We start from the raw sequence: 15,818 nt of genomic DNA, 5'->3' as shown, positions 1-15,818 counted from the left end.
GGGTCCTCCTTCCTCCCCTTTTTGAAGATGGGAACCACATTGGCCCTCTTCCAGTCCTCTGGCACCACACCAGAGCACCATGAGTACTTGTAAAGCTGTGCTGGGGGTCCCACAATGACCTCAGCTAATTCCCTCAGTACTCTGGAGTGGAGATCATCCGGACCAGCTGATTTGAATACATATAGTCCCTCCAGAAGTGCCCTAACTAGTTCTTCACTAACCCTTGGCCTAGGTACACCTCCCCTTGGGTCTAAGGGGGGCCCAGAGGCGGGGTGACTGTTCTGTTCCCCGCTCAGGAAAATGGAGGCAAAGAATTCATTAAATAGGTTAGCTTTGTCGTCTGGTGTGACAACCAAATTTCCTAGCGTGTCCTGCAGGGGCCCCACATTACCCGGAACCTTCTTTTTGCCCCCTACATATTTAACAAAGGACTTCCTGTTGTCCTTGATCCAGGAAGCTAGTCCCAGTTCCATCTCTGCCTTGGTCTTCCTGACTGCCCTCCTGCATCCCCGAGCAACTGCGGTATAGTCCTCCCTGGTGATGACCTCTCCCTTCCATTGGGTGTGCACCTCCCTTTTAGCTAGGAGACATTTCCAGATGCTTTGGTGAGCCATGGGGGCTTTTGCGCCTTCCTGCCCCCTTTGATCTGTGTTGGGATTACTTCCCTTTGGGCTTGGAGGATCGTCTCCTTAAGGAGCAACCACTCTCCTTGGACACCTGGCTCCCCTCTCCTCCGGGACCTCAGTGCTTCCCCGACTATTCTTCTTAGCTTATTGAAGTCCGTCCTCCTGAAATCTAGGGCTACCACCTTGCACTGGATGGTGGATTCCAGCAGGTGATGATCGCTGTTGCCCAGGTGGTTGACCACGCGCAGCCCCCTCACCAGGTTGTCACCCGTGGCCAGCACCTCCTGGGTCAGATGGAGGTCCTGCACTCTGGCTAGGTTCCCAACAAGGCGTCTCCCCTGGTGGCGCTGTGCACCTCCTGGGTCAGGTGGAGGTCCTGCACTCTGGCTAGGAACCTACGTGAGCGGTCAGACCTGGTTGACCGCTCCTCCCAGCAGATGTCTGGAAAGTTCAGGTCACCCATGATGACAATGTCCTTTGACCTAACTACCTCTGTGAACTGACTTAAGAATTCCTGGTCTAGCTGTTTCCCTTGGTTGGGTGGTCTGTAGTAGACCCCCACCATTAAGTCTCTTTCCCCTCAACTGCCTTGTATTCTAACCCAGAGCATTTTAGACTGCCTTTCCTCTGACTCTTTGCTAATTGATGAGGATGTGTATTCCTCCTTAATGTAATGTAGAGCGCCACATCCCCACCTTTCCTCCCTGTCCTGTCCCTCCTGTACAGCCAATAGCCTTTGATATTCACCGCCCAGTCATGCGTTGGGTCCCACCATGTTTCAGTGAGCTCCACTATGTCTGGGTTGGTGTCAGCTAGCAGGAGGGTAAGTTCCTCTTGCTTGTTTCCCATACTATGAGTGTTTGTGTAGAGGCATTTGAGGCCTCCTGAGGATGTGTGCACTGGCCCCCTACTTTCAGCATTGCCCTGGCCCCTGTTGATTACCTGTGTATATGTTCTGCTCATCGGCCTAGGCTGGGCTGTACTTGCGGGTGTTGCTTGGTTTGGCAGTCCAATGATTCCTCTGCCCTTGTCTTCCCCTTCTCCCAACCAGCCTAGTTTAAAACCCACCGGAGGAGGTCTGCCAACCTAGAAGAAAACACACACTTACCTTTAGGGGAAAAGTGGAGCCCATCCCATCCAAGCATGTCTCTTGTGATGTGCGGGTTGTGGTTGGGGAAGCCAAAGCCCGTCTCAAGACACCATTCCCGAAGCTGCCAGTTGGTCTCTGCAATGCACGTCTCGTGCTGTCCTCCACGTCTGCTCACTAGTAGGACAGAAGAGAGAACCACCTGTGCACCTACCTTCTTCAGCACACCCCCCAGAGCGTGGAAGTCCACCATCAGGTGATCAGGGTTTCTGGCCGCATCATTATTTCCCACATGGATTAGGACCATGGGGTAGTAATTAGTGGACTGGATCATCCCTTTCAAGTCTTGAATCTTTGCTCCAGGTAGGCAGTAGACCTCGCGTGTTGAGGGGTCCTGGCGACAGATGGGGGCCTCCGTACCTCTCAGGATGGAGTCGCCTATGACGATCACTTGACGCTTTTTCCTCCAGGACTGCTTAGCTTCTTTGGCCTGCTCAGAGCATGGAGAGTGTGGAGTTGCCTCCTCTCTGGTTGCCTCCTCTCCTTCCTTCTCCTCCAGAGTTGCCAGGACCTGTTCCCCAGCTGGACTGGAGGAAGTGGTACTGTTGTGTTGCGAGCCCTGTTTCTGGAGGTGACTGTCTGTCACTGCAGTGGATGGCACTTCCCGAGGTGCTTCTTCCTTGGGTGTGTGGCCCTGCAGGGAAAGGAAATAGGTGTCAATTTCATCCTCCATCTCCCTGATTCCCCTCAGCCTGCTAACCTCCACCTGGAGCTCTCTCACCTGAGCCTCCAGGTGGTTATTTCAGATAATTTCACAATACCTACCACCTATTGCCACTAATTCTGGATAACTGAATTTTAAATGTTGACAAATTCATTTTATAGTCAGAATTGCATCAGAAATAATGAGAGAAAAATGAAAGAGGTAAACATTGCCAATTCATAATATGTGGACTTAAAAATAAGTGGGGAATTTATACCCTTCCTTTCCTGCTATCCCTTCTAAAGTCAATACAGACACAGCTTTCCCTGTACAACATATGCCCTCTCTCACTCCATTTTTTTATGTATCCATCCATCATATATTTTTATAGAAAAATAAATATATGATCTCTAAAGGAAGGCTTAAGAAAGCAATCATTTCTATAATGAAGCAAGTTACTTTTTAAGTCTAAAAATATGGTGCTGTACCACACAGCATTAGCTGATAATTGTATTTTTAAAATCATATTTAGAGGTTCAATTACCATAATTCTGAAAAGTGTTCTTAAATAAACATTTGCTTAAAAACCCAAATCTGGAGTGTTGTACATCTAGGAAGAGGTAGATTTCTTCTCCTGCTAGATCTCTATGCCAACACTTTGAGTGTACACAACTAATAATCATAAAGAAGACTACTGTATCCCACAGCAACTTCTTCATGAGTGCATAAGTATCTGCCTAGAGAAGGGGCAATTGCTGGTGAAGCAATCTCTTCAGATCATAATCAAGGGAAGAATAAGAGAAAGTCTGTAAATTCTTGCTGTGTTCTTCTGTTGACTCATTCCCTGTATGTGAATATACTCCATTTTAGTAGGGTCTGTCAATACCGAAATATCTCAAGACAAGGGGTGGTTCTAATACAGAACATATTGAATATAGGCAGAACTTGAGATCAGCTTTATTTAGGGAAATGCAGGCGTGTGGATAGAATGGGGGTATTTTTCATATGTAAATTGATTTCTAATTTACACCCATTAAGCTCACAGGATTTTTCCCATATTGTAAAAAAGCTGTGCTAAAGCAGTTTGGGATTCTTGTAGATAAGTGACTTTTCAGAGGATACTTCTCTGTGTTCTTAGGTAGAGGATATCTTTTAGTGTGTTTCATTGGGTTATAATAGTTTGAATGTTTAATCAAATGTTTTGATGCCTCAAGTTGAATGGCGTTGAGTGTATGCATTTCTCAAAGTTAAGTTACAAGAATTATGAAGGTAAAGTGGATGGGCTGCTTTTTTAAAATCAGGAATGATTATCACAAACTCTTCCATAATCAGAAGATGAGAATAGAAGAAAAAAAAAATCTTGGTTTTATTTTCAAAATATGTCTGCACTACTGCTTAGTTTTTGTTTGGATTTTAAAAATTGAATTTTTTTTTTTTAATTTGTCCCCCCCTGTTGTTTCTATGTTTTGATTTTGACATTTCATTGTTTGAAATGGTGGGTGTATCTACACAAGACATTTACTGGGGATTGACTAATGAGCTCTGCAGTAAACATCTCACACATCTACATGAGTGCTATAAGTAAATATGAGTAAATGCAAGTACTATCCTGCACAGAGTCCTTCATTACTCTGCAACACCACACATGTAGAAGCTGATGCAGCTGGCTGGGGCATGAGGGTGCTTCAGTGGGGCTGACTACTGGCTGACTCTGCACTGGAGCACCCTCATGCACTAGCCAGCCCTTCTGTGGCATATTGAGCTGGGTTGGAGCAGCCCTGGGCTGGCAGGCTGACACCCCTGGGTCCCCTGCCAGCCGAGGCTACTCCAGCCTGGCTCAGCATGCTGTGGTCTCAAGCACACCTTCAGATGGTGTGGCCAGGACCAATAAACACTGGTGCAATAAGTGCCAGAATTTATTAATTCGTATTTAATACCATGTGTAGATGCACAGTTTTCACGAATTTGGCATATTCTAGTGTGTAGTTTGACCTCAGCTGAAACTCCACTCCTTAGGTAATTTATTTCCCTCAAATTCTTTGTCCAGTTCTATTGTCAAAAGTCTCAGAAAGAGCTCCATATCCCTGTTTGTTTAGTGATCACAGAGGAACTTAGGAAAGCCTGGAGTTTGGGTTGCAAAAGTTTTAACCATACTTCATTGGACTCTTCTAAACTCTGTGTAAAATAGAACAGTGATTCTCAACCTTGTTAGACTCAGAAAAGGCCAGCACTTAGTTTTCACTCCTTCTTTGACTACAGAAAAAAAAGAGACATTCTTTTGCTGCAAAGAATTAAAAATTAAAAAATTAAAAACAGAACAGGTCAGAATGTTTTTAACACTGAATTCTCATTTGAAGTTTATCTTGTGATTCCTCTTTGCACACCTAATTGTTTTAATATTCTATGGCAGCCTTGAATGATCTAAAGGCATCTCTGCATGCCACACCATCACGCTTGAGAATTATTGAATTAGAACAGTGGTTGTCAACCAGGGGTATGTGTACCCCTAGGGGTACTTAAAAAGGTTGTAGGGGGTATGCAGGATTGATAAGGCTGATAAATGCCATGTGTGTGTGTGCAGTCATTTTGCAGCACACAGGAGGCCAGTGTGGAGAGCAGCTGGATCCAGCTGGTAAGTCTGTTGTGAGGGAAGGGGTGTGGGGTGGGGGAAAGATTGAGGTCCCAGTGGTGAAGGATGTAGTGGGGACAAGGGCTGCCCAGTCAGGGTGGGGTGCAGGACTGAGCTGTGCATACATGTGGGGGTGGTTCCTGCCAGTACACACACCCCTGGAGGGCATGGGGGACACCCCCAGGTCTGCATGTGGGGTGAGGGTGGACTGCCACTGCGGGCTGGGACCAGGGCAGCATTGAGCTGTTCCTGGTGAGGGGCTGAGCTGGGATGTGCTCAGGGCGGGTGGTGGTGGCACTGGGCGGGGGGGGACTACAGCAAATCCTGGGGTGGCTGAAACTCCCCCATAACTCCCCTTTCAGCACCATCACTGCTTGCACCAAGTGCAGCTCCAGCCCAATGCCGCAGCCCGCAGCAGCAGTCTGCCCTGCCCCGCATGCAGATCCAGGGACACATGCCCTCCTGGAGTGCGTGTAGCAGTGGGAGCTGTGCCCCCTGGACAAGCCACTTGTGGCTCCGTTCCCCACTCTGCCCCAGCTGTGCAGTGCCTGCCCTAGCCCCACTCCCTCCCTCACTCTGGGGGCCTTGGTCTGCCCTCCCCTTAAAAACAAGAAAAAAATTATAAAGGGGTACATGAGCTGAAACTTTGAGACAGAAGGGGTATACTTGTTAAAAAAGGTTGAAAACCTCTGGATTAGAAGTATTGCCAAGAGCTTCCTACTTGACAGGTTCCCAGGACTTTGCCGTGCAGGCTGAGTGAGAAATGCAGGAAGCTCCTGCTTCTTTGCTACCATTTTTCTTCTGCCTGCATTTAGAAAGCACAGATGAGCATACAACTTGTCTTAGTAAATTGTTGAGCAGCAGTATGAGCTCTTATTTGATCCAAAAAGGTTCATCCAGGCTTAAAAGAAATACAATGTTTTAATTTTACACTTGGGTCCACAAACTTGATAGTGTTTCCTGCCTGCTATTTGAGAGAGCTTTCCTGTAGTAGAGTATACCACATTTCACTGTGATATCATATGAAATAGTAATTTAATCACTACTTGTGTCAGTCAACATGTTTAGAGGATTCAGTTTGAAAATGGCATCTGAGTGTTTCCTCTTTAGGTTTCCTTTTCTGTGTATAGTGCTTTTCCCTCAGCACTGTCAGGCTATGTGAAATGTGTGTGACTCCATATATAATGCAATATGACCTTGACCTCCCTCCCCGCCTTCTTTCACTCCTTTTTTTGTGGCCTAAATTGCTGCTGCATTCTTCATGGTTCAAGCCTTGTGTAACGTGAAGTGCAGGATGATTTGTATGAACAGTGGGCCATGCAATTGTGAATATCTCCTGTAACCTAATGTTTAGTGAGTGAAAGCTGCAATGCTGAAAGCTACACTAATCTTGTTAGACAATGGTGATAAAAGATGGCAGAGCTTAAGAAGAGTGGAATGCAATGTGGTTTTTCTTTTTCTTTCTTTTTTTTAAATGAAATTAGGTCACCTGGGTGCCACATGCGAGAGAATGTAAACCTCCCAACTCAAATTGGAGTATAAATGAATTTTTTATTACTTCAGCTTTCAGTGGGGGTTTTTTGTGTACCTGGAGCAGGGAAAAAATTTATGTCACTGGACAAGAAAGGAAAACAACTGAAATCAGATGCCCACGGTGTCAGCTCTTTCTCTGCTTGTCTCTGTTTAAACGTAAGTATGTTTCTGTACAAGATGAAAGAGTCATATGTACAATCCGTTGTGTGCTGCAAGCCAGGCTGAGCACTCAAGCTTAGGCAGATTGTCAGGGTCAATAGTTGGAGAGAGAACCTCCAAAGAATGCCTTACAGAACTGGGATCTGGTAATTAGTGATAGTTTTCCCTCTTGGTCAGCACTAGTTTCCACTCCTGCTAGGGTTTAGGAAACCGATTAGGAGACCTGTCATTCACATGGGAAGTAAAACCAAGCCCCTGACCACCTGTGTTCATTAAAGGATACATGGAGTTATTTTTAAAACTAGGGTGTTTGTTGCTGTGTCCTTACTAGCTTCCAACTTTGTAAGAGACTCCTGCCTACTCCTATCTCTGCTGTTTCAGCATTCTTCACTTGCAGACTGAAATTTGAGTTGCGACTTTGCTTATTTTTTAAATTTCATGTTGATTTACAACCCCAAATATTTTGTTTTTAATTTCCTTTTTACATGCTGAGAGGAGTTAAGGAGAGGCGGTCCTTGGATGTTCTAGTGTCCCTTAGTGAAAATGCTTGGCAGATCATGAAAGGAGTGATCGCATTTTGGAACTCCGGTGTTGCCCAAATCAGGACATTTTTGTGATTATTTTTTTAATGGGGTTGGGGTCAGTGTAAATGTTTTAGTACATTAGGCTGCAAGACTCTGAAGAGCATGGTACTCAAAACAGTTGAGGAAAATAATTTTCAGTGAAGGTCAAAAAGACCCAACAAAAAAAAAGTTGGTTTTTTTTTAAATGGCTTAGATGCAAGAAGTTGTAACTCTGTCAATACTTAATAAGCACTATAAAAGAGCCACCAGACTGCTTGAGAGTCAGAATGTTACCATAACATTTTAAAACTGTTTCAACTTTTCTGGCCTTGTTTGTGAAGCTTTCCATATTATAGACTGCGATGCTACTCCTCTTAGAAGCATGGCTGGTACATGAGGTTCTCATTGTCAAGGTCTTTTAAGGAGCTTTGGAGAAGCTGCTGAAGTTTTTAGAGCCAGAAGTGGATCCAGGATTTTGCAAGGGGTGAGGGCTTTTATGAAGCAACTGGTGTTTCAGGCATGGATACATGTCCTGCTCCCAACTCTCACCCCCTTCTCAGCTGGGGAGGGCAGATTATGCAATGGGAGCAGCAGTTGGGGACTTTAGGTCCCCAAAGCAGGTAAAAATCCCCTTCCTACTCAAAGGTAGGTCCCTTTCACTGCTCGCCCACCTGCTACTGCTGTCCTGAGGATGAGGGGAGCTCCTATCCCTTTCCATCCAGGCATGGGTCAGGACTGAGTCAGTGGGCAGCACTTGCCCACCCAGTGGCCAGTCAGCAACCGGGGGGGGGAGTCCCCCTATGGCCTATCATGCTGACCTGGGTGGGGGAGGCCCATGGCTGATTGCGTCAACCCACAAGTGCCCCACTCCCCAGCCGGTGCTTTGGGCGGTGGGGAGGAGTACCAGTGCTCCCACCTGCCTCCCCTGCCCATTGCCTAAGTGGGGAACACTGGTTGTCAGGGGATGCACGTGCACCCCTGTGCATTCCTGTGTGTCACCACTGAGCATAGCACCCTCTTACACACAGGAGCTGTGTGTTTAAGATAGCCAGTGAGTTTAAGATGCATACACACACATGCACACACGGCTGATGGTTGTCTTTACATATACGTACACAGGAATCAGAACTCATGGCAGAGGTGATCTTTTATTACATCAATTAGATTTTGGCAAAAAAAAATCTTCAATTGCAAACTTTTGGGCACAAACACCCTTCTTCAGGCATAGGAGAAAAGATTGTAAAAGTTCTCTTGGGCAGAAATGAAAGCTTATATTTCACAGGAGAGTTGAAGGTGTGGTAAAATCTGTTTGGAATAGTTAATCTTATACACAGATTAGGCTCAGAAAAGTTGGGCACCCCAGGAGAACTTTCACAATCTTTTCTCCTATGTCTGAAGAAGGGGGTTTGTGCCCGAAAGATTGCAGTTAAAGAATTTTTATTGTCAAAATCTGGCTGGTTTAATAAAGATATTACTTCTGCCATGAGTTTTGATTCCTTCTTCCTCTAGACCAATACAGCTACAAACTGGATACCTGATATGTATACACGCGCAGACATGTGCATATCAATAGATGTATGCACATGTCTCTATGTATAGAGAAGACTGGACAGTCACCTTGCTGGGGTTACTTGACCCCGGTTGTATTTCCTGCTTTGTGCAGGGGCGCTGGACCAGAAAATCTTGCAAGGTCCCTTCCAGCCTCACAATCTATGAATCTATGTATACAGTGAGTCTATAAGGCGTCCTGAGTTTTTCCCATGTACCACACCAGCATGAACGTTGCATGCCTCCCCAGGCTGGGGGGGCATGGCGACCACCTGCAGGTGGTAGTGGTGGTGTTAGTGGTGGGGGCATGTTGGCGACAAGTGGGGAACTTCTGCAGGCAGCTGCAGCTGTGTGCGGTGAGGAAGGCAGGGTAGAAAGTACCAATCAGCGACTACCTGCAGACGTTGCCAGTGGTGTCGGTGGCTAGGTGGTGGTAGTGAGCAGTGACTGCCTGTAGGCACTGCCTCAGGGTGCATGCATCCCCTACACATTGTCAATACATCTAGGCTGTGCAGAGGCTGGGCTCAGCCTGGGACACTAACAGTGGTAGTGGTAGGTGTATAGGTTCCCCCTCCCTGCCTGGTCCCCTCCCCCCAGGTATTCCTGGCTTGTCTGGGAGTAGGTTCAGGGAGGGAGATCCTGCCTGCCCACAGCTACCATTATCCTGAGATTGAGTGCAGGCCCTGTGCAGCCTGGCTGAGGCAGGGCAGGATCTCCCCTCACCTCTGGAGAAATGGGGACTATGGCAGCAACGGGTAGGGGGTGGAGGTGGGAAACGGAGGTTAAGGGAAGTACCCCTGTGCATGGGGGAGGGAAGGGGAGGTGGAATTCTTGCCTTTTTTGGGGACTTAAAGGTCCCGACTGCTGCTCCTGCTATATGGTCACAAAGTGGGGTATGGCCATACCACTGCACCCCCGCAATCTTCCCCTGTTTAGAGCTATACCAAGACTAAATAATATCTATTTTTTCTTTGGCATGCAACCATGCAGTTTTGTGACCCACTGAAATAGATAAAGCAAACCATAACAAATTAAAACCTTCTACTGAGTTTAGCTTTACTAAAGCACAGCGCATTAGGATGAGAGTTCTTTGGCTTTGGCAACAATTTAATCAGCATAGAAAATGAGTGACATTGGGATGCTGGATTTGTTAGATCAAAAGCTTTAGAAGGTATGCAGCAACATCTACTCTCTTTTATATGGGTTGTAACGATCAAGAGAACAAAATGATGTGCCCTCACACATCTTTTCTATTCTCTGTATCAATGTTTTTTAACATAAACATTTAATTCAGTATTTCATGTCAAACTACTGATAGTTTGACACAGAAGTACCACACCCTGGGTAGTACTGGGAAAGAGACTATATGTCTCCTTCCCTGGCTTTAGCTCCAGTTCTGGATCCTGCAGTGGTATGGGAAGAGAAGTGACAGTGATGCATAATGCAGAAGGAGTGGCCAGAGTTTGCTGCTGCTGTCCTGGCTGCCCCAAACAGTTTCCAGAAGAAATTAGCCTTCCTGTGAGACTTGCATGATGTTATTCATACAGTGCCCTGTCTTCCACTTGAGTGGTCCAGTGTTCTTCAGAGTCCAAACCTTCACATTTATGCTGGTCATATAGCCAGTCCTTTCCCTCTTTTTTTTCTTCTTCCTTTCCTGACTTGTAGAACTGGAGGGGTTATGGAGGAGATTAGTGGTTTTCCTGCATAAATCAGATCAATCACATATATGGGAAAAGTAAAGTTAGTAAACTTTAAAGAAATTAAATGCATTAATGGCTTTTTGCTGGCTAGAAACAGAAAGAGGGGATCATAGCATCTGACTGGGCGGCTCTTTTGGAACACACCAATGCTGTATAGACATTTTGACCTTTGATGAACTTCTAAAAAGTGAAATGTGAAGTTGATAAGAGAATATTACAAGGTAATTAGTTTTTAGTGAAATTCTACTGAGATCAAGATGGTACGTGAATGTTATCAGCAATTAATATTTGGTGCAATAAACAATGCTCAATATGTTCATCACAACAATTGTATCTTCACTTTTTAATTGGCTCCAAGAAAAGATGCACCTTAAAACAACCTATTATTTCACTGGTTTTTGATCATAAAGAAATGCAAATGTGTACATACTTTGAAATTCTAATTTGATTATCAAGTATTGTTATGTAAAGTGAAAGGAATTAATTAAATACTAAATTAACTTTGTGCACACTGGCTGACTTGAAACTGCAGAGTCCTCCTTTGATGTTTAATTCAGAAGAAATGGCTCAAACATTTACAAGAAGGGACCTGATAATCCAGCAGAATAGTCTCTTCAGAGACAGCTGAAGGAGAGGCTATGGTTCTATTCCACACTATAGGAGCTCAGCCCTCTGTACGCTTAGCCCAGGTAGGTTGTCTGCACCAATGGATAGGACACTGAACTGGGAACCAACTCCATTCCTGGCATAGCCACTGAGGTCAAGTACACATTTTGGAGGTTAGGGGGAGGTTAGATTGCATTAAAATAGCCACCTGATCTAAGGTCAATCAGTATGGACATTGGGGACGTGTAGGGGGTGCATGTGGGTGCACGTGCGCCCCCTGAGATCAGCTGTGCACCCCCTGGAAGCACCAGTCATGAAACTAGAAGTGTCAGTAGAAATGCAGTTCCGGTTTTGCTGCTGGCTCGGTGATCGGCCATTGGGGGACCTCGCTCCAGTTGGTGATTGGCTGCTGGGGCCCCCCCCGGTCAGTGATCTGGTGCTCCCCATACTTGGGAGGCACCAGTCGCCCATGAGTATAGGGGAGGATCGGGGGTAGGGGACAAGCAGGCTCTGGGGCAGTCTGGGAGGTACTGGGGGACAGGCAGAGTCCAGAAGGGACCGCTATGGTCTGGGAGGGTTTGGTGGGATCAGGGGGACTTGAGGGGGCAGCTTGTGGGATAGGGGTGGGACTGGCTGTTCCTCTGTGGTAGGGAGGTTGTCTGTCTGTTTGAGCCGGGGAGCTATAAATAGCCTGGTTCCAGGAAGGCGGCAGGACAAGTGCAGGCCTGGGGCTGAGGTCAGCAGCTGGGCTTTCCCAGCCCCAAGGCTGTGCTGGGAACTGCACAGAAATTCAGTTAGATTGGTCCTACTGGACCCAAGCTAAATTAACCTCAGAGGTACACTTAACTTAGATCAGGTCAGCCATTTTCAGATGAATCTAACTGTCCTGAATTTCTGTACAGTTTGCATGTAGATCCATCTAACTAAGTTACATCAGATGGCCATTTTTAATGCGAGCTAACCTCCCTGAACATCTGTACACAGCCTGATTTGTGTAATTTTGGGCAATTCATTTAATAATAGAAAGGAATATAATAGAAAGGAATAGTCCATACTTTTTTTTTTAAATGAAAGTACATTTTAAATTTTGATGTTCACAAGGGAAGACAGCTATATAGACTCTCTAATGCATAATTTGTATAATCATTAGTATGAAAATATATATTAATACAGTTCTGTATGTAACCATAATTTTAAATTTAAAAGAAGATGGAATTGGTTGTTCTTCATTGATGTTGCTGTCATAACTGTGGTATTCCCAAAGATTGATGCTATGATTTTTATTATGGTATTTTTTAGTAAAGTCCACAACAGAAGTGCAGGGTAAAAAAGCAGTGTTGACAGAGAAGTTACCATGTATGTTTGCAGTGTGCTTAGCTGAACCGTAACTGAACTGAGTGAATTCTTCTTCCGAAGTTGTAGTTTGGAGTCCTAACGTTCCCATTCTTTCCTATTGTTAGTGATCTTATTAATAGCTCCCCTCTGACTGGGAGGCAGAATGAATAATGTGCATTTCAGTTAACGGGACCTCCATAACTGCTGTGACAAAACTGCTGTGCCTTATCTTTGAGAACTTGCTCTTTGACATGCAGGTTTCTTCAATAACCAGAATTACATTCACATAACTGCACCCCAAACTACCCTCTACCCTGCATTTCAAAGGCAGCATTTTATAATCCTTATAATCCAAAAATATAAACACCACAGCTTCTTAGACACCTGCTATATTGCAAGTCTAATTAACATGAAAGTTGCTTGAATTACTACAGGAATGGTCAGCCGCACAAATCACTAGGATAGAATGCTTCAGCAATATCATTTAGCTGCAAAGACAATTGCAAAGCTTTATAGGTTCATCAAATTTTGTGTTTCTATGTGTATTCTGTTATGAGGGTAATTACCTTCATTGATCCCTAGCACTGTTACAAAATAGATGGAGCTATCCTCATCAGTCACTTCAGAGAACCAGAGAAACAGCTCAAAAATGCATTTCTTCTTCAAAGTTTTTATTAAATTAAAAAGCAAGACAGAAACAAGCAGTGAAATAATTGAGCAGAACCACACAGTGCTACTCGCTATGATTACCTTAAACATTTAAGGTGGATACCATACTAGAGCTACCATCTCCTGAAACACAACCTGACCCTTATTGTATTGAAACACCAGCATTTTATAAGTTAGCAGGTTAATGCCTGTTTTCATTGAAAGCAGCAAAAATAAGTAGCTCAACAACATTCACAAATGCATCTTAACTCAGAACGATGGAATATAGAACATTAGTTAGTTACTTTTATCATAGTCTTACTGATGGTGTTAAAGCAGGAGTATCAAACTCATCTTGTGCCTTGTGCTGCATGGCAGATGATGTTAGGACCGGTGGTCACAGGGTGAACAAGGTTGTTTTGGCACAGCCCTTGCTTGCTCTTCTGCCACCAATACCCATATCCATTGGTGCCCAGGGGCCCTGGATTTTGTAGAGGGCTACACTGTTCCCAATTCCAGTAGCCCAGCCGGTTATATCCGGCCCACCGGCTGTATGTTTTAAACCTCCTGGTTTAAGTTATCTACACTGTGTATTTATTTATATATTGTTTTAGCAAATACAAAGAAATCTATGTTGTTGATAGCTTTGTATATAGCTCAGTGTAAATTCTCAGTTATTATCATTGCTAATGTGTTCTTCTTTGCATAAGCAATTAGGAAAAAACATCATTTTAACAGCAGAATATTACCTGGGCCAAGTGCTTCAGCCAATTCTCAGCACACATTTGCCTTTTTAAAAGCTGAAGTCCTGTGGGATTTCTTCCAGTTTCACACACAAAGTATTCATCCATCCCACTGAATTCATGTGGAGTACGGAGTACTTTTGACAAGCCTAATACTTACATAACTAAAAAAATAAATCAAGAGATGATTGCTTTTCTATCCCTTCATGTTACCTTGATGTTTTGGAGTCAGTGTGGGCTTTCTCCCGCTCCTCCTCCCCAAATACATGAGTGAAGAAAGCACTTACAGGTAAAACTTTACAAAAGGCTGTGGCTGTGATTTTTTAAAAAAAATTATTTAGAATGATTTGGCATAGCTGTAAGATGCAAAGTTTCTTTTCTTATCTGTTGTTCCAGTAAAGTAGTTTGGTAAATAACTAATTAGCAATTTCTAACACTATAAGGAGAGTGAGGTAAAAAGCTGCTCTAAGGAGCTAATAAACTATATTACTCACAAGAATGAAATACATATTGGAAGTGTATTTCTTTCAATAGTCTACCTATATATTTTTTTAGCAAAACACCTTTATATTGAACAATGAGTGATATCTCACTACAGGCAGACTGGACCATTTGCTAAGACATTTTAATGTCCAAAGTGTGTGTGAGCTTTATATCCTTTTTTGCCTTATTACATTATTAGTGAGAAGTGAGAAATGGGATTGTGACATGGCCATCTATTACTCTACCCCTAAACGTAACACAGCAGATCATGAACTCCTATTCCTTACCTCTTTCAGTAAGTTCTGAAGGAGTAATGTGAACATTTAACATTGCCATTTGAAAGCAAGATTTTTCTTTTTTTTCCCTTCAGCTAGCAGGCAATAATGATTCACCACTTTGACCTACTGATGTGTTTTTTAGAACAAAGTTTGAGTTAGTGAATCTTGGACCACCTGGAAAGCTTGGCTATAACCTTTGAATAATGAGTCATCTCCTTGATGCATCTTGATGGAATATTTCTGTACCACAATAAGAAGTGAGGCCTAAGAAATATGCAGCAATTGAAGGAGCATTGCTTCAAAAAGCCTGAAATAAGTTTCTTAATCTCACATGCATGTATGGCTGATTTTGGCACCCAACATTTACCTTTAATTTAATGAGAGAAAAAATATTGGTTTAATAATTAAAATACAAAACAAACAAAAAACCCCTGCTGCTATGAAGTTCTGAGTACCCACAGAGGACAATTGAACCATTCCAAAATGTCACCAATTGTGAACCATTTTACAACTGTGTGAAGTGCTGTGTCTCCTACAGGGGATGGGAGTGCCCAGCCCAGCATGCCTTGCAGTGGCCAAGTGGGGAGGGAAGCACTTGCACACATGCTTTTAGGTCCCAGGGTTTGGGTGACTTGTGAGAGTTGTCATTTTTGTGCTTTTCCTTGTTTCCTAAATGTGAGTTCAATAAACTTCAATAGCCTGTGAATTACTATAGTTTGCAAGGTGCTTGCTTGACTGGAGGGGGGAGCGGGGAGAGGGAAGGCATAGATCCATGATTTTTGGTTCCCAAGGACTGGAGTGAGGTATGGTGATGGGTTACAGTCAAGTAGGGAGTGAAGATACAGTTGTCTGTTAGAAAGATCACTTTTATTGAACATGCAGTGCAAGGAAGTGCAATGATAAATGGAACAAACAAACAATCCTACCTCGATCCTAGGCAAGATGTTTGAGAAAATTATTCTGGCACACATCCACGAGGGGCCAGCAGGGGACTGCATGCTTAGGGGCAACCAACACAGGTTCATCAGTGGCATGTCCTGTCAGACCAGCATGGTGGCCTTTTATGATCAGATCACCAAATCATTAGGTGCAGGGGTAGCAGTGGATATAGTCTTCCTGGACTTTTGGAAGGCTTTTGACACTGTCTCTCACCCCGTTCTCATTAAGAAACTGGGGG

General features: G+C 44.2%; 1 long non-coding RNA gene across 1 annotated transcript; it reads right to left on the bottom strand.

The window, feature by feature from the left end:
• Positions 1-10,101: 10,101 nt before the first annotated feature.
• Positions 10,102-14,129, bottom strand: LOC109323734. Its single transcript, XR_002104732.1, has 2 exons — positions 14,094-14,129; positions 10,102-10,515 (listed from the first exon to the last, which is right to left on the bottom strand). It is a non-coding gene; the product is annotated as an uncharacterized LOC109323734 (long non-coding RNA).
• Positions 14,130-15,818: the final 1,689 nt, after the last annotated feature.

The sequence above is a fragment of the Crocodylus porosus genome, unplaced genomic scaffold (genome assembly GCF_001723895.1).
Source record: "Crocodylus porosus isolate Cpor-Errol unplaced genomic scaffold, CroPor_comp1, whole genome shotgun sequence".
NCBI classification, from domain to species: Eukaryota; Metazoa; Chordata; order Crocodylia; family Crocodylidae; genus Crocodylus; species Crocodylus porosus.
The sequence above is the reverse complement of the archived record's forward strand: the minus strand, read 5'-3'. Positions and strand labels throughout refer to the sequence as shown.